The sequence below is a fragment of the Dermochelys coriacea genome, chromosome 1 (assembly GCF_009764565.3).
Source record: "Dermochelys coriacea isolate rDerCor1 chromosome 1, rDerCor1.pri.v4, whole genome shotgun sequence".
Taxonomy (NCBI): Eukaryota; Metazoa; Chordata; order Testudines; family Dermochelyidae; genus Dermochelys; species Dermochelys coriacea.
Window position 1 is genome coordinate 100,706,440 of NC_050068.2, and position 27,156 is coordinate 100,733,595.

At 45.2% G+C, this 27,156-nt stretch overlaps 1 long non-coding RNA gene across 1 annotated transcript; it reads right to left on the bottom strand.

Moving 5' to 3' along the window:
• Nucleotides 1-814: 814 nt before the first annotated feature.
• LOC122457659 lies at nt 815-27,029 on the bottom strand. The gene is made up of 3 exons (XR_006277312.1): nt 26,919-27,029; nt 3,138-3,151; nt 815-826 (listed from the first exon to the last, which is right to left on the bottom strand). It is a non-coding gene; the product is annotated as an uncharacterized LOC122457659 (long non-coding RNA).
• Between the last annotated feature and the right edge of the window lie 127 nt (nt 27,030-27,156).

Genomic DNA, 27,156 nt, shown 5'->3' on the forward strand with positions numbered 1-27,156 from the left:
CATAGTATGACCATATCAAAATCATTTGGCATTATAACTTTCAGTAGACTAAATATTTTGAATTATTAGAACCAGCCTTAATTTGTAGGGAAATACATTGTTATGTCTGCCCCCATTCAAATACTGGTTTCAAAGCCACAGAACCTAAGCAATAGCAGGGAAAACAACAAATCATTTCTTAACAAAGAAAGATTTTCAGGGTTCTAGCAGTAGCCATCTGTCATGGTTGACTGTTGATAATAATGAGAAAATTACAATCAGAGTGTCCAGATGTTACACTTTTTATAGATATAGACTCCTGAGCGCTTGGTAGGAATGGAAATGTATCTGGCTTCCAAAGCAGTATTTTTTTTTTTAAAGAACTAAATGTTCACATTTTCTGATATTTTACTGGGTAATGACATTACTTTATCTGTAGCACCAGCCTCTCCTACCATTTAGTTTATCTGAATTTTCTTAAAACGACTCTTATCTCATTTCCCACAGTATCTTTGTATGAGAGGAAATCCTGCTCCTACTGAAGCTAAATTCCCATTGACTTTAATAGGATCAGAATTTGACCCTTTCAAAGTTTCTTTAACAAATAGCCTACCTCGAGATCTTAAGTTTTATTAACAGTAGATCAGATCACGCTGCTTAGTGTGCAAGAATGCACACCTCTAATTATGGGCAAGATCCCAGTCAAAAAGTGCCTCTCTGAGGCTGCTTGCAGGGAATCCCCTATTCTCAGTGGCCCAGGAGCATTCAACTAGACATTAGCTCTCTCAAAAGCGTACTGAATCAGCAGGATTGTGAAATATAAGCAACCAAGCCTCTGAGAAACAGGCTTCTAGCTTCTGCACTGGTCTCACTCTCTGGTCTTGTGTTTTGCCATCCTTCGAACAAATTCATAAAAGTTGAGCATGTTTTGTTTGCTACAAAACATAGCTTTGCAGATGTTGCAGGTCTGAAGCAGGTATCAGGCACATATTTGCTTTAAGTAATTGGATTTCGTAAGTTCTTAAGACCCCAAACCTACAGTCAGATCTGTATGAGCATTCCCTTCTGCCCCTGCAGAGCCCCATTAACTTTAATGGGACCCCACAGGGGCACAACAAAGGTCCACTCATGTGGATTCAATTGCAAGATCAGAGTCCCAGCCTATATTCTATAAAGTTGAATACAGAATAGGGCTATTTGAATCCTGTGAGGTCCAGTTTGCAAAGGGGGTTCATGAATTGAACCCTGCAGGTTAATTTGCAAGGACTGGAAGTAAACCAGGCTCTGCAGGTTCACTTGGAGATGTGACCATTCCCTATTTTTTCAGACATCCTTCTTCCTCCACCCTAAATCCCTCTCCATTGTTCAGGAAGCCCTGAGAGTATCCCTTCAGATATCTCAGGAGGTTCCAGAGCTTGCTGATGGTGAGTGGGTAGAGCAAGCAAGACCGGTTGGGGACAGGGAGGTCCACTGGCTTGCCAGCTGTGCAAACAACCTTCAAATGTTTGCGCTGACTTTTCACAAGTATGAGCCAAAACTCACTAACTCTTTGAATCTTGAGCCAAAGACTGCTCAGGGAAGTCTGGGGGACTGAAGAGTCAACACTAATATTTAATACAGCGATAACAGAGACTAATAATATTTTAACTGTTACGCACACACTTCATATTCTCTGTTCTTGGAGTGAATTATGCTTTTCCTTGGGTTTCTGATCACGCCCTGCAAAACAAATCAAAAAACCCCCATGAGATTTGAGAAAAACTCAAACTGGGTTAACATCTGAATGAGTATCCCATGAGTTTGCCAAGGAAACACTTTGTCTCCTCCCTGGTCTTCCCCATCCCTCTCATGGTTCCCTGAGCCTACAGTAGACCATCCTGCCCCCAGGTCCAAGGACAGGGCATAGTGCCATGTGTGGTGTATTTATGTATGTAACTGTTATTGCTTTGTTTTTCTGTGTACTGCACCTTTAAATTTCTGTGCATTCTCCTGGTATGGTAAGTTCAGCAGCCATTTTGTGCTCACATTCAGTGCAGACTGTCAGAGGGGAGAGATACTACATGCTCTCTCATAGACACTTTACATTTGTTCCCTTCTTTTGTCTTTTAATCTAAAATAAAGGTCACTATGACTGAAAGTGTCCATTTGTTCTTTGTGTATGGAAAAAAACATATCAGTATTGTCAAATTCAAGTATACAGAAATCTTGAGTTAGGCCATAAATTATGAAATTGGCTTAAAAATCCTTAGATTTTTTAAAAAATAATAAACATTGGGTCCTTTCTATTTGCCTTCTGGTTTCTAAGCCTTGAGGATGTGCACTTAATTCATGCTTTCCAGCTTTTCTCTACCTTGAGGGCCAGAAATTTAGCTTTAATAATGATGATAAAAATAGATTTTTAATCTTTTGATTCTAGCAGATGTTTTATTTTGTTTGTTTTTTAATCAAATATCACAAGACTTGTAATAAAATTGTGAGAGTTGGCACCATTGCAATATGGCAACAGTGACCACATTACCCCTACCTGACCAAAGGCCGCTAGCTACATATGGGTCCTTCCAATGCAAAGAGCTAGGGATACAACTGGGTCCTGTGCGCTGTAGTAGGAAGAGAGCCTGAGACATAAGTCCTTGTATTAGAGGCCTGGTATGAGGCAGAAACTACTTATAGAATTTGGCAAAAACAGGGCTAACATTGCAAAAATATACATTTCTAAAAATGCTAAGCACAAAGTACATATGCAAACACATCCCAATATCAAGTGCTACCAAAGCATCCCAATATCAAGGATGGTACAAAAACATTCCCCCAAAATAACAAAAACACACCAACCCCTCCTAAAACATAAGATCAAAATAACAGTACACAACTTGTTTGTATCAGGGTATAAAGATGTATCTCAGAGGGAATATCTTCATCCAGCCTAAGGGGCAGTGGAAAGTCCCGCCACTGACTGAGGTGTGTCCATTGTAATGGACATACATGTTTTAGTATAATTGTAAAGTCTGCCAGGTGCTATTACCATGCTTTGTCAACAATAAACCGGGCCGGGTGCCTTTGTACCTTAACGGATCTTGTGGTCATTGGGCGGTTCGCTCAAGGTCTGCTGTGTCAACTGTCTGTGCAGAGCTGGAACATTACACATGGAAAACACACACATGCAGCCAAATATCTAACCACATGCGCCAAACCTTTAATTTGCTCAGCACCATCCTTACTATCATAAAAACAAAAACATATTCAAACTGCTGCTTTTTTGGGGGGCCAAAATTGAGTTTTTTTCAGAACAGTCTAACAGTTTTCATAAACTTCTTATGGAATACCAGCCTGAAGCATTTTTCTCTGCAGTGGTATTAAAAACAAATTTGGACAAACAGAAACAGTCCAATAAACAAGCAAGTCAAAAGTCTGTAAGATTCTAGAACATGTGCCATTCCCCAGCATATCTAACAAATAATCCATTTTTTTTGATAGCCAAACTGAAATCGCGGAATGTTTTGTTTTTCTTGACAAAATGAAAGCACACCACCACCATAAATTGCTTGGGTAAAAGTCAAATATTTTGACATTTGTTTTGAACTGACATTTTGTTTAGAAAATTTCATTTCACAAGTAAAAAAAAAGGGAGGGTTTTGGATTAAACTATATACCATATTCAACCCAAATTTGCAAACTGTTTTAGTACCACAAAAAAATTTAATTTAATATTGGCTAGAAAAATTTCTCCCAGCTCAATTCCTCGGTACCGCTTAATTGTGCTAATGCCAGCATGGATCCTCTCTATACTAGAATCCCAAAGCTCCTTGATAGTATTAGGTGTATTCTCGGCATTCATCCAATCCATGGTGAAGTCTAAAGTTAATATCTGTGCTTTCACCTTCCCTGCCGGTGAAAGAACAGACCTAAAGAACAGGCCCAAAATTGTGGGTCTTCCCACAATGAAGAATAAATCTGTAAGCAGATGGTCCCTGCGGTGTGTGGCTCTAGAAGCCACAGCGTGAGCCACTGTTTTGGCTGTGAGTGTCTTTCTAATGGAATCCAGCTACAAATCTTTTCTATTCTTCCAATCCCTCAAATTGGTTTTTGGAAGCTATTTGTACCACAAAGTTGTCTCTCAGCGTTAGCTTTCCTTGACAGACATAGCCTGATGTAGTAAAGCTTTTCGGGAATTCAACCTGTAGCCATCAGTTTGCTTGCCATACAGATTGCAGAAATAACCCTCAAATACAGAATTTAACTAGACACCTGAAGTCATTCAAATGTTAAACATTCACCTAACAAGGATTTATTTTTATATGTTGTATACTGTGCCATGTTCTTAACTAAAGCCGTTAGTTGCAGCTAGCAGGGTTGGGGTTTTTGTTTCTTTGATCTGTTTTAGTGATCCAAGGTCATGTGAATAATTAACAAAAAGAACAATTTCTGCACATGGTAATAATATACTTGCAAAGACTGTATCATTTGCTTAACCGATATGTATAACAGGTAGATCAGAACAATGACCATTAATATGAACATGTGCTTTGCTGCTAACAAAGCTTGGGAAATGGACATGCAAAACTTTTTCCCAATCTTGTTTTTCCTAATCATTTTCCTAGATTGGCTCATCTTTTCTGGCCAAAAACCTGGTCTCACAAGCCAGTCAGTCTGAACTTGTTTCTATTCTATTCTGTACCACGCTCATCACTGTAGTGGCTGAGCACCTTCCAGCAGTGCATTGAACAACATAAGCTCCTATAGTGGTGTTAATTTTAATCCATTCAAGAGTACATAACCATTCAGAGTGCACACATGCACACAAAGATTTACTCTTTGCTGGCTGGAAAAATGCAATGGTAATAGCCCCATTGAATTATACTGTATCGTGATGTGCCAGTCCTAAGTGCTTAGGACAGTATCACTATCTCAACCTTGAATCCTGTTCTAGTGAGCCGTTTCTTTGGGCTCTTTCTTGTACAGATGTTATTTTATGGGGCTTCCTTTGAAAATTCAACATTACTTTTTATTATAACCAGGCTGTAATAGTTGCAATGTCTGCAACATAGAGTTTATTTTGTACTGTGACTAGGAGTAGGACTTCAGAAAATTCTAACATAGCTGAGGCAGATAATGATCATATTCTGTATGGAAGGCAGAGTTTCTTTTATGTATATTTAATAGCCTCACCAAATGAGGCACCACATTTAAACAGTATTTTCTAGGACTATGATTAATCCATTTTTTACTGTCCTTCCGCATACCAAATACGAGGTATTCTGCTTCCAGGATATGTGTACCGGATAATAACATGAGAAGTGGATGTTGTATAAAATCAATCAATTAAAATTGATTAAAGCAATATTTTACACAAATTACATCAAAACAAAATCTATGTTAAAATAGCATTATTAAGGTTGAAAAGTCAAGCACTCAGAAGTTAGTAAAGGCCAGAATTCAGGTTGCCCATCCAGCCATAATTGGATCCACTTGTGCATCGGCATTGTGATAGTATGCAATCATGTAATTAAAGACTAAAGACCCTCTGCCTCATTCACCAAAAACATTCAATACTTCTTTCAATTCTCCTCAGTCAACATGCAGCTCCACCCCTCGTTAAATGCACTCCATTCAAACCCAGCACTGAACACAGAATTATTAATTTCCGCTAGGGCATTTCTATAGTGTTCTCACCACAGTATCTGAGTGCTTCACAAATACAAATGAACAACACTTCTATTAGATTAGGTAGGATTATCCCCATTTTACATCTGAGGAAATAAGGAATAGTGAATTAGGCCAAACCTGGGGACTGATCTGGGGTGCCCAATGTGAGACAAGTATGATCAGATTTTTTCAGAATACTTAGTATTTTTACTGCACAGATGTTTAAAACCCTGCTCCAATCAATGTTAGTTACAGTTGTGAGTGCTCAGCACTTTTGCTAATCTGGCCCCAGGTGTCTCACAAGGAACATCCAGTTAGTGGCCTCCAATTAGTGTCCACAAATACGTATGAAAATTTTGGTCTGAGTGACCTGCCTAGCATTACAGAGGGACTCCATGGCTGACTCAGAAAGAGAATCAACTTCCTTAATCACAAGGGCATCCTTTTTCTTCCTACAGCCCCCTGCCTCATTCACTCCATACCTTCCAACTTCTGCGACAAATGAGGCACAGGTCCTACAGATAGGTTGCTTCACTCTGCAACCTGATTTATTCCCAGAACACTGTCCATCCTGTGCACTAGAAACACCTTTTGGTAGTGGGTTTCACAACTATTTGCCGAATGCAGAGGAATATAGGGTACTTCTACATTGCACTTAGACACCCATTGCTGGCCTGTGCTGGCTGACTCAGGCTTTCAGGGCTCAGGCTTTGGGGGCTGTTTAATTGCTTTGTAAACATTTGGGCTCAGGCTGGAGCCCAGCGTTTGAGGCTCCACGGGGTGGGGGCGGGGCGGGGGAGGAGGGGAAGAGGGAGGGTCCCAGAGCTCAGGCTCCAGCCAAAGCCTGAATGTCTACACCGTAATTAAACAGCCCCTTAGCCTGAGCCCCATGAGCCTGAGTCAACCGGCATGGGCCAACTGTGGGTGAGACATACCCATAGAGACTCAGGACCAGAGTGGAGTGATTTTTTTTTTGACAAATAGTTTATTTGCTGAAAAATGCAGGTTTGGATTGACTGAAACTATTCGTGTATTCAGGTCAAATGCAGCAAATAGTTTCAGAAAAAGGGAGGGGGGAATTTCAAACAAGTCAAATTATTTCATTGCAACATTTTCAAAACAAAATACTTTCTGCTTTTCATTCAAAATGGCATTTTGTTTAGAAATTTAGCTAGATTTAACCAAAAAAAGAGGTAAGAAACACCCAAAAATATTTAGTCTAAGCCCCCTCCGCCGCCCCAAGAAAAAACAACAACCCACATTAGAGAGCTGGTAAAAATACCGAAAAAAGAATCTAGACAGTACTGGAATTATTTTGTCACAACCTATTTAATAATACTTGCTGTAAATGGAAGATTCAGAATATAGCCAACAAGACCCTCAATGTCAAAAGGTGGCATTTTAAGCAATGGAGGTAAGATGTCACCTATCTTTTCTTTTGGGAGATATTGACAGTTAAATGAGCAATGATCTCAGTGTCACCCCACAGGTTTTCACCAAACAGCAGAGATATGTACCTACCCCATAGACTGTGGTTTCTACTGTCCCCAGCACCTCAAGGCCCTCTGAGCATCAAGCCATGAAAAGTACCCATGTCCCAAAGGACCAATTCTGCACTCAGAAAAGCTAAACTTGGCATATGGTCCTCTCATCAAAATCAATGGTATCCCCAAGTTTGCATCTTATGGCAGAATTTAACCATCACATTTATTATATCTTTTTATAAAGATTTTGGTTCATGTTTAAGAATTTGATACGAAGGCAGACAGCCTTTCTAAAGATTTAGAGAGTATTATTGGATCTGGAAATAAATCTGTCCACATATTAATAATAAAAGTCTAACTTGCCAACTGGTAATGATAGCTATATTTTACAGAGGATATTTAGTTTTAGAGTAATCCAAAGGGGCCATTCTGCATTATAGTCCTGTGAGACAGCACTAATGTGAAATCCTTCCTGCTGAAAGTCACTGTAAATGCCTCTTGGTTCTTTCAGTTAGTAAGATATGCCATGGGTAGTAGTCCCCTGGAATTCAGAAAGTTCCATTCACCCATTCTTAGACTGAGATTATTTGCATTTCATAGGTCAAGGCTAAGCATGTTTTATGATGCATGGATTAGTTGCTTTTTAAAATAATTACAGTACCTTAAAGCTGATTTCACATATCATGTATCAGCCATATAACTCACATATGTAAGCTTATTTTTACCCCTGCCAAATCAGAAGGCTAATATCAGCGCAGGAATTTGGCTTATATATATATGAGTCAGTTCTGCCTCAGATACCCACCCCGCTGATGGGAGGAGGGAGTCCCTAATGCTGGGAGATAGCCCATAACTGGGGGAGGGGGGCAAGAGGGGGCATTGCACCCCTGCCCACATCTCTTCCCCCCCCCCGGAGAAATTAAATTTGTTCCATTTCCTGCCCTCTGCCCCCCAGTTTCTTATCTGAGAGTTTCCACAGATAGGTGATTGTAGGCCGAAAGCCACAGAGTAGTAGTCACAATTCCGGTAGCTAGCAGAGGTCTGGGGGTGGGGCATTTTATCAACAGTCTTTCAGTTAAATTAAGCTTGGGGATTGCATTGTAACCCTGGTAAGAAAGTACAGAGAGGATCTCCGCAAGGAGGCTTGCAAATGTAAACGGGGGAATAGTTCTGCTATTGTGGGGAACTTTCCTGGCTTCTGCATTACCCCGGTGAAGTGGGCTAGCGAAAGGATCCGAGTCCTCGCTCCCACTTCCTTTACCCAGTGGCCTCCCTGCCCTTGAGGGCTCCCCTTCCACTCTCCTGTCTGGCAGAGTCCTCGTAACCCCAACAAGGCTGGGCCCAGGATTCCTGGGGGGCTCGATCCCCAACCCTGCTGTGATCACCTAGGACAGGAGCTAGGGTGTCCCCACTCCGGGGTACACTCTCTGCATTGGGCACTTCTCTGACCCACTGACCATTACATACAATTTAAAGCAAATGCAAGTTATTTAATCAACTATTAATTTTAAAAAGAATAAGGAAAAATGGGAAAGGTTAAAGGAAACACATCATCCCGCTCTGTGGCAGGGAACATCACAAACAGCGTCTCTGGAATGTCAGGGAAGTTCACTGTCTGTTCCTTGTAAGTCCCAGGCCTCCTGCTCAGGCCCTGGCTGTGCTGCAGGGATGCTGTGGGTTGGACACTTGCTCTGGTGCTGGCCACATGCTCTCAGGCTCTAAGTGGTAGGACCCTTCTGCCCAATGTTGCCCCCACCTTATCGGGGTTACGATCCAAGCCTGGCCTGCAGAGCCTCTTGGCTGAGGCATCTCCCTGTGCTGGGCCTGCTGCCCAGGATCCCCCTCGCTCTCCCCAGCTGCTCACCGCACCCAGCTCCAGACTGCTCCAGCCCCAGCTGCACCACTCTGTCTCTGCTGCTCTGCCTCCAGCTCCCTGGGCTGCTTCTTTGGCCCCTCTGCCTCTGGTTGCCACAGCTCTGCTCCCAGGCCAGGTCTGCTCTGCAGGCTGCTTCTGTGACTCTGCTCCCAGCACTGAACTGCTTCCTGGGCTGCTTTTCTGGCCCCTCTGGCTCTGGTTCCTGCAGCTCTGCTCCCAGGGCAAGCCTGCTCTCTCTGGGTTGTGCCTCTGGCTTTGGGGCTGCAGCTCTGCTCCCAGGACAGGGTCTGCTCTCTCTGGGCTGCTTTTCTGGTCCCTCTGGATCTGGCACAGCTTCGCTCCCCAGCTTAGCTTGGGGCCCGCTTTCTCCTTAGCTCGGCCCCACTCTGTCTGACCCAGGCAAATCCAGCTCACACGGAGGATGGGACCTCCCTGGCCTCCTGACTCCCTGATTAGCCTGCTCATACTGTCATTCAGGCTGACTTGGAGCATTGGCCTCTCCCCATTGTTCCTGGGGAATATCAGTCTCAGAGTCCTGGTTTCCCATCAACCCTTCCCCCTTTTTAGTACTGGAAGCTAGCAACTAAAACACCCCCACTGAATGTTAGTAAGGGGGCAACAGTCCCCTTACAAAAGTATACAAAGTCGCTAAGTGGGGACACGGTTCTATGCTGGAGTTTCTGTGACCAGACCCTGCCTACCTGTTTGGAGGGAAAAGAAGGAAAGTGTTCCTTTCAAACTGAGAGAGAGGAGAAAGCTCCATTTAGAGCGCATCAGAGTGCACGGATGGGCTGACTTGAATTGGAATACTCCTCTAGAGCCTAGAAGAAGCATTAGAATGACTGTTCAGGTTCCAGGGACGGTGACATCATTGCAGAGTCAAGGGGCACTCCTAGATAGGCAACAGGCTATGAATACGAGCTCTGTTAGAGCTGATAAGGCCCTTTTTTTTCCTTGTGGGATATATGCACACCCTGGCAATGTGGGTGGAATGGGAGCCAATACAGTTTTTATCAAATCTGGATTTTTCAAATGGAAAAATATACTTTTTCCAGGCAAAAGTTTAATCAAATATGAAAACTGCTTAGTCCACTTGAATAAAATAGCGGATTGGACTGCAGTAAGGAAAAGAGATGCTACAGATAATTTTTTGCTATTTCTACATTTCTGTGACAATCAGGGTCCAGACACCCCAATGGAGGAACAGGGAGTCTGAACTCCAAACAATATACAATTGAATCAAATGGTTGTATACAAAATTAGCGTATATAACTATATGTCAAGGAAGATCTCTTATGAATGCTTGTCATGTTCTGAATCCAATGGTTATTATGAGATATATATACAAACTGTGGTTATGTATTTGTGCATATAAAACTGCGCTCATAATTTCTGTGAAGGAATCAGGCAGGGAGGGGCTGCCTTCTCAAATAGCCAACGAGGCTAGCTCCAAGTACTTAGCATTGTACAAGTCAGGAAAAAGACAGTGGTGGACCATTAAAATTTATGGGAAAATATCGGAACAATTTAAAACTGAATAAAACCCCTTAGTCCTGGAAAACTAAGGCTTGGATCTGCAGTACAAACTTATATCAGTACAACTGTGTTGCTCAGGGGTGTGGATTTTCCACACCCCTGAATGACAGTTATATCAACCTAACCACCAGCATAGGCAGTGCTATGTCAACAGGAGGACTTTTCCTGTCAACATAGTTACCGACTCTTGGAGTAGCTATGCATAAGTAGTGTCTTCACTAATGGCTACAGCAGTGCAGTAAGTGTAGACAAGCCCTAAGAAAGAAGAAATTTTCCCCACACCGAAGAACCATGAATCACCTTGCCAAGAGTAGGGGGTGGGGGAAGAAAGAAGTGGGAGAGAGAGAGAGAAACTAAAAAAAAAAGATCTTCGGCATTTATACATTTTAAATTCCTTGTCTTGAGGAAAGCTTCAAAACTTGATGGGGTAGATCCAGCGTACAAAAATTTGCTAAATTTTATTATTTCAGTGTGTTCATTTGTTCAATAACATTAATGAATGATTTTGATGATATTTATTTTATCATAACTTGCATTTTCAAGTTCCACAATTGTTGCTTTGGTGTCACCTTCACACATTGAAAGAAACTAGTACTATTTAAAAACCTTGGCAAAGATTATCCAGTTTGCCATGATAAATGAGTTGCTTTTGAGAGGAGATCAAGATATCATAAACTTCAAGGACTTAGATCTTACTGTGAACAATTAATCAGGAATTCTCAATCAACATACTTATGTTTATCCACTGTTTTATGCTCCTCTTTTGATGGCAAAAGCCAAGGAGAGACTTATTGGACTAGCCCAACTGCATGGACCCATTGCTGAAGAGATTACACAACAGATTTTGAAAGATCTCCACAAACTGGCTCTTACCCTCAAAATACTTTGTTCTTGCTTTGATGATGCAAAAGTTATGTCAGGGTGCAAAGGAGGTGTACAAATGCTTTTACAACAGACATTGTGCCCGCAAGGGTTGGGGGGGAGATACCAGCGAAAGGAGGACACTCAGGCCTAAGCATAGTAAACTACGCTTTATTAAAGGAAGCAAGGAAGAACTTATGCTCCAATCTGCATGGGAACCCCTAGGACAGACGCAGGGGCTGCAGGGGACTCTGGCCGTTCGGGACAGCTCCACCGGGGGGGAGTCCTCTGCAGAGCTATATTTTCCGCGCTTGTCTCGGGGTCAACAGCTGGTTACATTCTTATATGTATGATTTATGCTTATTACATAAACTAACTTGTTTACAGGCAAAAATATGCTGAGCTCTGCTACAATATCTTTTGGCAGGGTCTGTTGGACAAAGTTTGTTGAAACTGCCTGCATCCTCCACTTACATCTGGTCACGCACTCAGTCCACCACTTAGCTCCTCGCCAATCTTCCACAACCTTGCCCCTACACCCTAGGGACTCCCCGCGCAGATTGGAGCGTAAGTCCTTCCTTCCTTCAGTAAAGCATAGTTTACTATTTTTAGGCCTGAGTGTCCTTCTTTTGCTGGTATCTCCCCACCCTGCCCTTTGGCATCACGAACAGAATACCAGTGGAGGGATGCATCTTTGGGGAAATAAGGATAAGGGGGAGGGAGAGAGCCACATCCCCGGGTGGCCCTCCACGGGACAGTGGGCACTGGTGGTTCGCAAGCTGGTGTGTTGGTTGTCCCCGCCGCATGGCCAGAGCTAGAACAGGAGCTGGAGGTTACCCCAGTTAGGCTGGAGGAACTCATATCCAAATTTCGGCTGGACAAAGTAGGACCCGTGGAGCGAAAAGCGGCAGGGGACCTGGGATGGGTCTTCCTGACCATGCTCCGCGTGGTGGACAAGATGCTGCTGGTTCAGTGCCAGAGGATAGGAAGATTAGAGGCTGATTTGCAGCAAGCAAATGAGGCCCATTCACTAACCCAAGAAGTCATCACTAGTACGGCCGAATGGGCCGAGCGGTTAGAGCATCAATGCACGGTTATGGTGGCTCGCATTGTGAACCACTGGCAGTGAAAGGGAGGATGGCAAGACGTGTGTCCCCTTGCCGTATGTGCACTGGTGCACAAAAGCAACTGGGATCTAGAAACCTGGGATGGGGACATTAGAGAGACAAGCAAGGACGAGCCTCCCGGGGAGGGAGACAGCAGGAAGGCGGGGCTGTACCCACAACTGCGGCCTGTTGTCGAGACATGATACGAGGGACCGTATGGGGAGAATGATCAAATGGTAGGCAGGGATTTTATCCAGGAATATAAATCCTCCGAGATACAGGATTTCGTGCAGCGTTTCAAGCAGCATCCCAAGGAACGGCTGCTACGGTTATGGGATGATGGAGCGGATGCGATAATCCTTACCCCCACTGAGCTAGGCAGGATGGGCTTGCTCACCACAGATCCCCTCCTTTGTAGGAGTCTCAAGATAGGGGCCAACTCGGAGGCGAATTATCCATATCCCTCCCTCATGGCATGGTTGACCATGGTTGTCAAAACCATCTGGATCTCGTCCACAGACATGGATGACGGGTTGAAACAGTGGGCCTCCATCCCAGAGGGGGTTAGCCAGCTCCGACAGCTGGGCATACTCACTGGCATATTTGCCGAGTATTTTGAACGGCCTGACGTCGTAGAGCTGACCCGTACCATCCACACCTGGCTTCTGCAGAACGCCCCCCCCATCAAGGCGATGATTCTGCCAATGGTTGGGGGTGCCATAGGATTGGTGGGGGGATGCAGCACAGCTCATGATGCAATTAACGGAAATTGACGGTATGACGAAAACCACAAAGCTGTGGCAGGTGAATGAGAAGCAAAAGGAGAGGGTTAGCCGCAATACTGTGTTTAAAGAACTACTGAAAGCAGGGATTCCCCTGGTGGAAGTGGATGGGAAAACCAATGCTGAGCTGTTAAAACGCTGGTTACAGTTTAAGCCGGAACAGTGTACCAAGGAGAGTGTGGGGGCCCCGATGAAAGGGCGGCCCCAAAACAAGGTAGATGGCACCCCCCAGCGGCCCCAACCATCTGCCCCGCCAGCAGACTATATATAATGGAAGCTGCCCACCCAGTATTGATGGGGTGGTGGGTCCCCCTCACCCCCCGCCCTGAAGGTAAGGTGCTATGTAGTGGAGGACCACCGCCCTTATGTCCTGGTAGAGATCTACTGGCCTAGCCGAGGGGGGAAAACAAGTAATGGCCCTTGTGGACACAGGAGTGGAGGTGACTATATTGCATGGCACCCCGCCCTGTTGGGGCCAGTTGGTAACGGTGAGCGGCCTCGGAGGGGCGGACGTTCGGGCCGTGCCAATGCAGTTACGGCTGGCCATCGGGAAGGCCCCCCCCATACGAGTCACCATTTTAATCGCCCCCATTCATGAATACATATTGGGTGTAGACCTCCTCCGAGGGCAGACCTTAGATATCTAGTGGGGATCCTTTGGGCACCCGCTGTATGTCCGAGCGGTTGTAACCATGCTGCGGGGGCATCTGCGGTGGGACCCCATGGTGTTTCTGACCCCCACCACAGTGGTCAACACCAAACACTCTCAGATACCTGGTGGGCACGAGGAAATAACCACTACTGCTAAAGGTCTGCTCCAGGCGGACATCATTCGCCCCACCGTGAGCGCATTCAACAGCCCAGTTTGGCCAGTCCGTAAAAAGGACGGAACCTGGTGCATGACAGTAGACTACCGCAACCTGAACAGGGTCACCCCAACCCCGACGGCGGCAGTTCCCAACATGGTCTCCATCATGGAGCGCCTCGTGACGCAAGTAGGGCAGTGGCATGTCTTGGTGGATTTAGCAAATGCCTTCTTCTCCATCGCCATTGCCCCACAGAGCCAGGATCAATTTACCTTTACATGGGAGGATCGGCAGTACACGTTCACTGTGCGGCCTCAGGGCGTCAAGTATCGCCCTACCATCTGCCATCAGTTGGTTAGTCGAGACCTGGAGCAGGTGACTCTTTCGGAGGGAGTGGTAACTAGAGCACTATATCGATGATGTCCTGCTGAGCGGGCCCCATGAGGCGGCAGTCTCTGAGGCCAAGAACAATGTGTTGCAGGCCCTGGTGGCCAGGGGATGGGCTCTCAACCCTAGTAAAATCCAGGGGCCCAGCCAGGAGGTGATCTTCTTGAGTATACTTTGGTCGGGGCCTCAATATAAGATCCCACAAAAGGCCATTGAAACAATTACCCATTTCCCAGAGCCCACTAGCGTAAGGCAAGCCCAAACTTTCCTAGACCTCCTTGGGTATTGGCGCACATTTATTCCCCATCTAGGGTACATCTTGCAGGCCATACAAGCAGTAGTCTGGAAGAAAGCCACGTTTAGTTCGGGGGCCAAGCAGCATGCTGCATTCCAGCAGGCTAAAGAGGTGTTCAGCCAGCACACAGTGCTGAGCCCAGGCAGACGAGGCACCCCCTTTGAACTTGAGGTGACGTGGTTGACCACATGGCCTTGTGGCAGCAAGCTTCATCTCGAAAGGAGCCCATAGGGTATTGGTCATGATCCCTACGAGGCTTGGCTGAGCATTATACACCCCTGGAACAGCAGCTGCTTTCAGTAGTATGGGCCGTGCAGCAAACTGAGCCCAGAACGGGCGCAGAGCCTGTAAAGGTGCGTACCCCGCTTCCGATTAGCGATTGCGTCCGGGACAAAAACCCGCCCACATGGACTGGGGTAGCCCAGACCCAGACCCTGTGGAAGTGAAAACACTACCTGCAGCTGCGTATGCAAATGACCCAGGCAGGCATTACCAATGCGAACGCACATTGGGTGTCGTCATCTTCGAGGAACTGCCCTCCGGAGGCCAGCACACTTATGCCTCCCCGGTCGAAGTGCCTCAACCCCCCCTGTACGGAGGCCCCTTCCTACGCCTCCTTAACCGAATAACAACGAGAGGCCGCATGGTTCACTGATGGATCGGCCTCGTACGGGGGGCAGAACGATGGTGACAAGTGGCCGCATATAATCCCTGTCTTGAGGAAATACTGTTTGAGACAGGCCCTGGCCTGTCTAGCCAGTGGGCTGAGCTACAGGTAGCATTCATGACCATCACAGAGAACCCAGGGCCCCTTTATCTGTATACGGATAGCTGGGCAGTCTACAAAAGCATGACACAATGGATGGCCGTCTGGCATGCAGCTGGCTGGAAGGTGCATGACAAACCCCTTTGGGGTTACGACATGTGGCCTGTCATTTGGGATGCCTGTAGACAGAGGCCCATTGCTGTTCGTCATGTAGACGCCCATCTGACGGGGAAATCAGAGGAGGCGCGGTTCAACAGAGAGGTAGATGACATAATCACAGTATATGTAGTAGCTGCCCCCAGCCTAGCCAAGTGGATACATCAAAAGAGTAGTCATCTGGGAGGGGAAAAAGGACTGCAACGAGCCACCGATCATGGTTTGCAGACAACAATCGGTACGCAGCGGGATGCCTGTCACCACTGCCCACAGTGTACCGGCTCTCCCCCCAGCGCTTAAAATCAGAAAAGGGGTACCTGAAGCGAGGTCAGAAACCTGGGGCAGTGTGGCGGGTGGACTACATTGGCCCGCTGCCTGAAAGTCAGTGACATAAATACACACTAACTGCAATAGACACATATTCAGGTCTGCTCTTTGTATACCCATGCACAAGCGCCACACAGGAGCAGACTATAAAGGGGTTGGAAGAACTCATCTGTTATTACGGATCCCCCCTTGAGGTGCAAAGTGACCAGGGAACCCATTTTATGGGAATAGAAGTAAGAGAATGGGCTAGGGGACGAGAGATTGCGTGGGAGTTCCACATTTCATACCACCCGCAGGGCGCCGGGCTCATTGAATGCATGAATGGCTTACTTAAAGAACAGTTATGCAAACCATCTCCCACTGAGTCCCTGGCCAGGTGGAGCCGTAATCTTTACCAGGCCATGGCTGCGCTCAATGATAGCCCTCTGTACAGCTCCCACCTGTACGCTAGATTCAAGGGGGAGGTCATTGAGTGGCCCCGTGTGTTGCGAGTGCAGTGCCTGCACCCACAAGCCCACCTCCCCATTCGGGCCACCCCGGGAAGTGCTGGTCTCACTCTACAGTCCAATAGCCGGAACCTTTAAGTACTGACTTAGCCATAGGACTCCCACAAGGCTATTATGGGTGCATTGCCCCACACAGCAGTCTGGCCCTTAAGGGCATAGATGTTGCGGTGGGAGTAATTGACACTGACTATACCGGGGAGGTTAAGGTGCTTTTGGTTCATAATGGCCTGCAGGCAGTAACCCTTCCTCAAAGCAAATGAATTGCGCAGTTGATTTGTGAGGTTGCCTGATGTACAGGAAGTGGGTGCGCTTGCACTTGGGTGGGAGGGTTTGGCTCGACTGGACGTGCAATTTGGGTTCATGACCCCACCAAACATAAGCCACTCAATGGGGAAATCATAAACTATCAGGGTTGGAAGGGACCTCAGAAGATCATCTAGTGCAATCCCCTGCTCAAAGCAGGGCCAATCGCCAATTTTTGCTCCAGATCTCTAAATGGCCCTCTCAAGGATTGAACTCACAACCCTGGGTTTAGCAGGCCAATGCTCAAACCACTGAGCTATCCCTGCCCCCAATCATAGCTGCCGTCCTGGGGATACTCATCTTGTGCTGCTAAAAGGAGAAGACGCCCCAATTTATGTGCCTTCTAAGTGTCTTTCTTCCAGGCAACCATAGCCGCTGCATTGCAGTTCGGGCAGCTCCGTGGATTGTCCCGGTCGCTCCACCCAAAGGCCAACACCTGCAATGGCCCTACGACATGTTCTCTACGGCCTAATCCTCAAACTAATTTTAGCTGCAATAGGTGCCCAAGCCACATGGCACCACAACTCGGCCATCCAGTGGATGCAATCAGTGGCACTAGCAGGTAACAAATCGGACTGTTGGTACTGCACACATGCCCCCCAGTTGGCAAGCGCTGGCATTCCATGGGCCGCAGTGCCGTGGAATGAATCCTGGGCCCTTAACGACACCACCTTTCTCACTAAGTATAATGTAACGCCCCCTTACTGGCGCCAAGGGACACCGGTAGTGGTACTGGGGGACGCATATTGGTATGTTCAGCAGCCTTCGGCAATGGACGCCACTCGTCCCGTCGGAAAACTTCCCCGTTCCTCGTGCGCAGTGATAGCAGAATACCTGCCAGACACCGGGCAGTTTAACGTTACTGCTGGCCCACCGGAAATGCACAGTTAGTGGATCGCCAGAGAGGCGTGGGTCTCGAATGACAATTGCTCCGGTTCCTCTGAAACCAATTTGACTGATACCAATGGCACCACCCTCTGCCATCGATGGTGGCAGTGGGGTGAGTGGGGACTATATACCCGTGGTTTTCTTATTCCTACAATGCCAGTGCCCCCGTATGGAGAATGCCCCTCAGCACAATTAGGCACGGGCAAATCCTGCGTGCACATTACTGGTCTCAGTGTAACCAAAGCTCCAATAGTTGGTGTCGCAATACCTCATATAGCACCTGGCTCCCCATGGCAGGATTGCCGGGGCTGTACTGGCTATGCGGCCATTGGGCGTATAAAACCCTACCCAAACAATGGTGTGGACGGTGCACATTGGGACGGCTCCTCCCCTATACGTATGGAATGCAAACCATGCACGCTCATGCAGTGCATAATTACATATTGGTGGCATGTCAACGACGGAGCCCAAACCCCATTGTACAGAGACCCACTGGCTTCCATCAGTTTGTCCATGCTTTCTTCCCCTGGCTAGGGGTGGCCGAACTGGAGTGGGCTATTGTAAATATCTCAGCCACATTAGAGGTTATAGAGAATAATACCATAGATGCAATCCAAGCCCTGCAATTAGAAGTAGCTTCTTTGTCGCAAGTTATATTACAGAATCGTATGGCGCTGAACTGTTTATTAGCCACTCAAGGTGGCATTTGCGCCTTGATTAATGAAAGTTGTTGTTTTTACTCAAATCAGAATAAGCGGATCGAGACTGATGTTCATAATATGATGGACCACTTGAAGGTGTTGCATGACGTGGGCTCTGAGACTTCTGTATGGGATGAACCTTGGTGGTGGCTAACCTCCTGGCTTCCGGATCTTGGTGCCTGGGGGAGACGCAACGGGCTCCTGCTATTGATTGGACTAATGTGCTTTGTATGTATGTTTGTCATTCTTCAATGCTGTGTGAATTGCTCCTCCGCCCTTCTGGCCTGACTAGCAACCCCCAAACCAGTGTGCATGCTCGCTGTGCGCTGGTGGCAGTAACTAGTACACCTCAGTCCGCCAGGGGGTGGAGTGTAGGGGCAAGGTTGCAGAAGATTGGCGAGGAGCTAAGTGGTGGACTGAGTACATGACCGGATGTAAGTGGAGGATGCAGGCAGTTTCAACAAACTTTGTCCGACAGACCCTGCCAAAATATATTGTAGCAGAGCTCAGCATATTTTTGCCTGTAAACAAGTTAGTTTATGTAATAAGCATAAATCATGCATATAAGAATGTAACCAGCTGTTGACCCGAGATAAGTGCGGAAAATATAGCTCTGCAGAGGACTCCCCCCCGGTGGAGTCCTGCCTGGTCAGCTGTCCCAAACAGCCAGAATCCCCTGCAGCCCCTGCGTGCGTCCTAGGGCTCCCCGCGCAGATTGGAGCGCAAGTTCTTCCTTTCTTCCTTTAATAAAGCGTAGTTTACTACACTTAGGCCTGAGCGTCCTCCTTTTGCTGGTATCTGCCCCCCTGCCCTTGTGGGCACAGACATTAAACAAGCGAATAGCTTACATACACTGCTTGAATCACCAATTACATCTGGTGGTTACTGGTGTGTGAGAAGAACACAGCCCTTAACAGATATGTTTTCAAATTATAGGTCTGTATGCACAGGCATGAGCTGAGTGTGCTGAACAAAGGCCATACCTGCAAAGACTCATAAGAAACAAAATAGACTGATCTCCTGAAAACCTTGAGTTCAGGGGACTGGACCAGATGACCTCTCAAGGTCCCTTCCAATCCTACACTTCTATGATTCTATGACATAATCCTCAATAATTTGGAAGAGATTCAGAGTATGCTGTCAGCCTTTGTGAATGGATATGGCGATCTGTTCATTGAAGCAAGAGGTTCATTGTTGAAAGTTATAGAATCATCCAAATTCTTTTCAGGTTTCAGAGTAGCAGCTGTGTTAGTCTGTATTCAAGTACTCCTTTTCTTTTATCCAAATTCTTGTTCTCATTGGAGGTTATGAGAATTTTGAAAGTTTTTGCTCCTGTGAACAACTACCTTTAAAAGGAACTAATGTACCTTGCTAACAGCGTTGAATTGGTTACCGTTGCCTCTGAAGAACTTCAACAAAATAGACATTTTAAGGTTTTTTCTCAGAGATTTCACCCAGTCACCTGTTTTGGAAGATACATGTAATGAAACGTCAATATTAAGTTGTGCCACTAAAAGAGCCAAGGTATTGCTCCCAGCATTTCAGGATTCCATAGTCACTGAGCACTTACCTGGATTTTGAAATGTAAATGAGCATCAGTAATTCCAGATTTGTCCTGAACTGATTGATGAAAGCAATAGTGAATTGCAGACAAGAATCCCAAATTATACAAAAGCTTGTGAGCAGTCTATTTCACCAGCTCTCTGGAATTTGAAAAAGTCCTAGGTTCTGCCGAGGAATTAAACAAGGCTTTCCCGTACATTTTGAAAAGTTTATAGTGGTCTTTATTGTTTGGAGCATCAACTGCAGCTTGAGAAAATTCCTTTTCTTGTTTGAAAAGCATTTTATCCCAGAACATGACTCATGAATAAAAGAGAAACCTAATTCTCCTACCATATGAAAATGCTTTGACTTCAAAACTGACCCTTGATGTCTTTGAGAAAGAATTCAGATGCATTATCCAAGAAGATTTCACCTTTAGTTACCTGAACAATCTTTACATTACATAGCACTTTCATGGTAAGGACTATACTTTTATATTTCTGAATCTCTTTTGAATGCTTGAATATGTGTTATACTGAACAATCACATATATAGGGATCTTAATTTTCTGATTTCCTAAAAACAACGTTTTAAAAAGGCTTCTGACTGAGACTGCATTTTTCACTAAGTACATGAACTTCTTAAGGCAAGCACCTTCTTATCAGGCAGTCTACCACCCTGTGTCAATGTCCTAGCTACAGAGCTGGTGGGAGACAATGAGATGCCGGTCATGTAGGAGGCAAGATGTGGGGGTTAGGAGTTTAAGATTTGCATGCATCCTGCAGAGACATGGTGGGTGTGGGAACCGCTATTCTTCACCCACCTGAGCAACTTGCTGTTGGCTCTCTTGTACAACAAATATGGCGTGTAAGATTCTTAATGTGGGTAATAGTTTCTTAGGCCCTGATCCTGAGGCCCACCTGCTTATGCACCTATCTATAGTGTAGGGAAAAAACCCTGTATGATCATGGGGGATTTCAGTCTGAGTGAAATTGTGATGGAGGTCTTATGCTGCCATCATAGCCCTGGAATTTCTAAATGTTATAGATGACAATTTGCTAACTCAAAAAGTATTGCAGCCAGCTTAGGTACAAGTGATTATGACGATCACATTTATATTGTGCAAGCAGAATAAAGTCCCGACCAGTAATATATATACACTTGGTGCTTTAAAAGGGCCAGTTTCACAAAACTGAAAATAATTGTGAGCCAGATCAGCTTTGAGGAAGACTTTAATGAGAAAAGTGTGAATTATACCAATATCATTTAACACCACCTCATTAGCTGCCCCCAAAGCCACAATCCCACAACTGAGGAAGAAAGTTGTGATGGTTAAAAAGCTTACCTGTTTTAGAGGGGAACTGAAGGCAGCTGTAAAATATTTATATATAAAAATAAAACAAATGGAAGAAAGGGGAAGTTAATAATAATAAATAAAAATCAGAAGACAGGAATTGTAGAAAATTGATAAGGGAAGCCAAGGAACACAAGCAAACTCTATGGCCAACAGAGTGAGAGTAATTATCTATTGTTCCAGTGGGTTGTGATGGATTCTACATCACTGACAATTTTTAAAATCAAGGTTGGATATTTTTCTAAGAGATATGCTCTAGGAATTATTATGGGGAAATTCTATGTCCTGTGCTATACAGGAGGTCAGAGTAGATGATCACAATGGGGTCCCTTCTGGCCTTAGAATCCTGCAAAAATTAGCAATTAGCAATTACCTAAGTATTTGCAGGATTGAGCCCATAGTGATTTTCTTCTTTATGGCAGTCTGATCATTCAGAAATATGGATAGTGTAACACTTCCCTGGGGTACTTAGGATTGTGAGGCACCTTGCTACCACCTGCCCTTAGTGTGATAAAGCCTTCTCTGTGCCAGCCAAGGGTCCACTCCCTGACTCTACCTGCCACAGACAATGCAAACACTCCTCTCACCCTCTGCATGTAAACAATAGGCACTCTCCAACCCCCAAGTCCTCTGAGTGTCTCTGTGGAGTGCCCAGGCCCTGTTCCACTGGATTCTCCCAGAAGTCACAGATCCACTGCTCCCAAAGAACTGTACATTTGAGTTTAATGGTTTCACCTCAGGATCACTGCTTTGCTCAATGTACAGCATCTAAATGTACTATCAATGAATCTAAAAGAATAAAAATTTAAATAATAGCAAGTAGGTAGAAGTACTGGAAACAATTGGTTACATCTAAACCAAAATTGTAATATGCCTTCTAAAGCTTAGACTAACAAGCCATTCTCCTGTCTCAAAGGATAGCTCACCCAAAGTCTCTTTCCCAGCGTTGGACTGCCAGGCCCAGCGTGCCCCTCTGTTCGTAAGATAAGCACTCTGGCTGCTTGTCCCCTAGGTGAAGGATACCAGACCAATCCTTTAATCTTAGTTATAAACAGGATGCCCTGCTGATGTGCATTCCTTCCTGTAGATTTTGTGATCCCTTGTCGACTTCACAATCTTGATTAGCTGGTTGTTCCATATGCAAATAGACTTGCATTGTGAGAGGAGATAAAGTGTCTACAACCTCCTGCCTGAACAGAACCTGTTTATCACCTTCTGGTGACCTACTGTAACTTACATACTGTAAGAACACAGGTTGCAGAGTAGCAGCCGTGTTAGTCTGTATTCGCAAAAAGAAAAGGAGTACTTGTGGCACCTTAGAGACTAACAAATTTATTAGAGCATAAGCTTTCGTGAGCTGCTCACGAAAGCTTATGCTCTAATAAATTTGTTAGTCTCTAAGGTGCCACAAGTACTCCTTTTCTTTTTGTAAGAACACAGTTTTCAGTATAGATAAATACATACCTTTTTAAATAATATCCTTACAAATATTTTGCAATGATTATGATGACCAGCAGGCTACGGGCTCTCAGAGACCTTACATGCTACCCTTTGTATAACTATTATGTAAACATCAGATCCAAGTGATCCTGTAAACCTCTGTGCACCCCTTATGCCCTCTGCCAGTTGGCATTAAGGGGTCCCTGGGTCACATATGGTAACATTGTGTGTCATAAAACAATCTTTATTAAATTTTTATATCTGAACAATGATTCAGTGCTGTAATATAATTTAGAGACCTCTACCTATCTTGGGGTGAAATCCTAGTCACACTGATGTCAATGGTAAAATTCCCATGGACTTCTATGGGATCATATTTCACCCTTGGAGTTTTACTCCAGCATGCAGTAATCTAGAGTTAAAATAGCTATTTAATTATGATTATTAATGTATCAAATGCCAGGCAGCTTTAATTGTCCAAGGACTAACTCAAAAGGCAAAAACTTATCTTAAATTTTAATTATGGCATTTACATGATTATATTTTTTGTCTAGAGAAAGAAATCAGAGTGAGCTTTTCTTCTTAAAATTGTATTTTAGATTTAATCCCTAATGTCCATTGAGAATCCACAGTAGTAGTTTTAATTTATTGCCAATTGGCAATAAGTGGTAAGAACACACTTAAGGGCTGATTGAGCAGGCTTTTTGACAGCTGACCTCAACCAAAATGTAGATTGCATCATTCCACTGAATGTTTTAACATTATGGACTATTTTTTTAGTCTGGTGAGGAACACAATCAAGCCCTATCAGGCTTTTGGAAACTTGCCCCTTAACTAAGTTTTTTATGAAGCTTACACACTGTGATTGTGCCTTTATTATGTAGATTATTTATCTAGATTATATTTAGGGCCCTATGAAATTCACCATCCATTTTGGTCAATTTCATGGTCACAGAATTTTAAAAATAGTCAATTTCATGGTTTCAAATGTTTATATCTGAAATTTCATGGTGTTGTAACCATGGGGGTCTCAACCCAAAAGAGGATCATGGAGGAATCGCAAAGCTATTTTAGGGAGGTCACGGGATTGCCACCCTCACTTCTGTGCTGCCTTCTGAGCTGGGGTCTGAAGGCAGCAGCCGTGGAGCTTCCTGGGGAGATTCCCAGAGGTAGGTCTGATGTTCCCATGCTGCTGGGAGTACCCCAGCGGGGGGCTCCTAGTTGCTAGTCCCAAATGGTCTGGGGAGGGATGGGACTTCCCCAGAGAGTGGCCGTGCAGAGGAAGAGGGAGATCAGACCCTCCTCTGGAAACCTTCTCTGGCTGCAAGAAGCTCCCCGGCTGCTGCCTTCATAGCCCAGCTCTGAAGGCAGTGCAGAAGTGAGGGGTTCTGAGGCAGCACAACTGTGGAGCTTCCTGCAGCTGGGGGAGGTACCTGGAGGTGGGTCTGATCTCCTCCCGAGAGTAGGGTTGCCAACTGTCGAATCGCACATACCAAACACACTTGCCCCACCTCCTGTCCTGGCCTCCTCCCCCAAGGCCCCACCCTGCCCTTTCTGAGGCCCCACCCCCCTGCTCACTTCGTCCACCCTCTCTCCATTGCTCTCTCCCCCACCCTCACTCACTCTCTCATTTTCACCAGGCTGGGGCAGGGGGTTGGGGTGCAGGCTCTGGGCTGGGACTGAGGGGTTTGGAGTGTGGCAGGGGCCTCTGGGCTGAGCCTGGGGCAGGGGGTTGGGGTGCAGGAGGGGGTGCAGGCTCTGGAAGGGAGTTTGGGTGAGAGAGGGGGCTGAGGGCTGGGGCAGAGGGTTGCTCTGGCTCTGGCTCTGGCCAGGCAGTGCTTACCTTGGGCAGCTCCCAGAAGTGGCCAGCATGTCTGGCTTCTAGGCTCAGAGGTGGCCAGGTGGCTCTGCACACTGCCTCTACCTGCGGTTCCTAGCCAATGGGAGCTGCAGAGTTGGCGCTCAGGGTGGGGGCAGCATGCGGAGATCTCCTGGCCATCCCTGTGATATTTGCTTCCGGGAGCCGTTCGGAGCCATGGCAGATAGGGAGCCTGCCTTAGCCCCACTGCGTGCCGACTGGACTTTTAGCGGCCTATTAAAATTTCCCGGACTGGTTTCCATAGCCACTGGGAGATCAATTCTGATTCCAGGAGACTCCTGGCCAATCCAGGAGGGTTGGCAACCCTACCTAAGAGTAGCCATTCAGGGGAAGAGGAAGTCCCATCCCTCCCAAGCTCCGCTGGGACAAGCAGCTGGAGCCCGCAGCCCTGCCCTGTCCCATGCGATAGCTAGATTTCACGAGGGAGGTATGATTTCATGGTCTGACGCGTTTTTCACAGATGTGAATTTGGTAGGGCACTAATGATATTGATTCTGTTTAACACCAGCCTTTAAAAATGAGACAACACAATACATATTGTTTACCTCTTGAAATATCTGTATGTAGGTTTCTTTAAATATAATGTACAGAAAACATACCTGGAGTGTTAACTGTCTCATTACATAGCAATAAATATATAATATGAAGATAAAAATAACTAACCTTCATGAACAATATGTGTTAGCTATCCAGTAAGTTAAGTTAGTATTTCTTATTGAGAATGATGTAAAACACATCTCTTCTCTGAGCCTATAGATAATAAACCCTAAAGGTGAATTTCAGTGTCCTTTTGCATCAAGCCTGAGTAAATAAGCTTTTTGTAGGAATCTATTCAGGGGTTGCAAATCTAACTTCCAGCTCACAAATGAAGTGTGAGGCAGTTGTTATGCAGTCTTCAGTCCCTCATTTGGAACAGTAGCCACAAACCCTTTGCACCCCTATGAGTGACTTTTGACAACTGGATCTACAACAGCTGTGGATCACAGGCTGCTCCTCCTCTCCTGTCCCATCCTCAAACCTTCCTCTATCATAGTTTATACATAGTTGATTTAAGGCCTAATCTTATCCTGATTTCAACAGGACTATTCACATAAGCATGTGAGTAACTTTACTCAAGTCTTTGGAGGATCAGCCAAACTTCATGCTAGAATGGGCTATAGGCTCCCCCTGTGTGTCAGCTCCACAGTTGTACACCCCATGTACAGCAGAACATGCAATTGCACTGCAATGGGGGCATTCTACAGCCCATCTGGCAATAGTTGAATTTAACCCAGTTCACTCCCATTTGTTATATTATATTATATATAGGAACCCTATAGCTTATCCAGATGCAAGCATTCTAGACATACTAGATGAATAGGGCAGCTTGCAAGACAGAATAGATATCAGCACTGAACCACTGTCAGAAGCAGAAATAGAAAGAGGAGTGAATCTGTTAAAAAATAGGAAAGCTAGAGGAATAGATAATACAACAGCTGAGTTGCTACAAGCTGGTGGACAAATGCAAGAAAAACATTAGGAAAAATAAATAAGACGGTATGGGAGCAAGATGAGGTACTGGATGATTTCTAAGCTTATTATCAGTGCCAGGAAATATGATTAAAGTAACTGCCAACAGATTAAGACTAGTTTTAGAAGAAGTAGTAAATCAGGAACAGTGTGGTTTCAGATCAGGCTGAAGTTGCATTGATCAGATATTCACATTCTGACAGCTGATGGGGAAAAAAGCAAGAAAGGGAATTAAAGATGTTTGCTGTTGTTCATCAGCTTCACAAAGGTATTTGATTTGGTTTGGAGGGAAGTATTATGGAAAGTATTATGGAAAGTAATAAAATCATATTAAGTTTGTTATGCTGTCTGGAGTAGTTCACAACCGTGAGTGCCAACCTCAAAGCAGACTGTCAAAAAGCAGGGCAGACACCCCGAACTGGTGATATGTTCTGTAATTAGATTTCACCAACCCAGTAACAAATGTGAACTCCTGAAGTGCTATAACAGTTTTACATGGAGTCACTGACAGTCCCCTTGGGCATTCTAGTCTACCTTACTACCCAGGCAAGCTGGACTATGTGATAGTTGGTTGCTATACGTCAAAGATCACAGAAGATTCCAATTGCTTCCAGTCGCCGGAGACCAGTCACTTACTCCAAGGCAATTTGTAAATCAGATTTCACACCAAAAACAATGCTTGTAGCCAATCCTATAGTAAACTAACTCGAGAGTTATTAATTAGGAAAAAGAAATGAGAGAGTTATTTACAGGTTATAGCAGGTGATATAAAGTTAGATAAGATAGATACACACACACAAATGAGTTACAGCATATGGTTCCAAAAGGTCTCAGAGTTGTAGCAGTCTGTCAGCACTGAATGTCTATTAGGGCTAATCCAAGTTGACCCCGGGGATCTCTGCTTCTGTTTCATAGCTCTGGCTCTGTGAGAGCCCAAACAGAAAAAGAGATTAAAAGTTCTTGTCAGCTATCTTTATTTCCTTCTTGCAGAATTCCTGATGTGAGGAGCCTTTTTGCACATAGCCTCTTC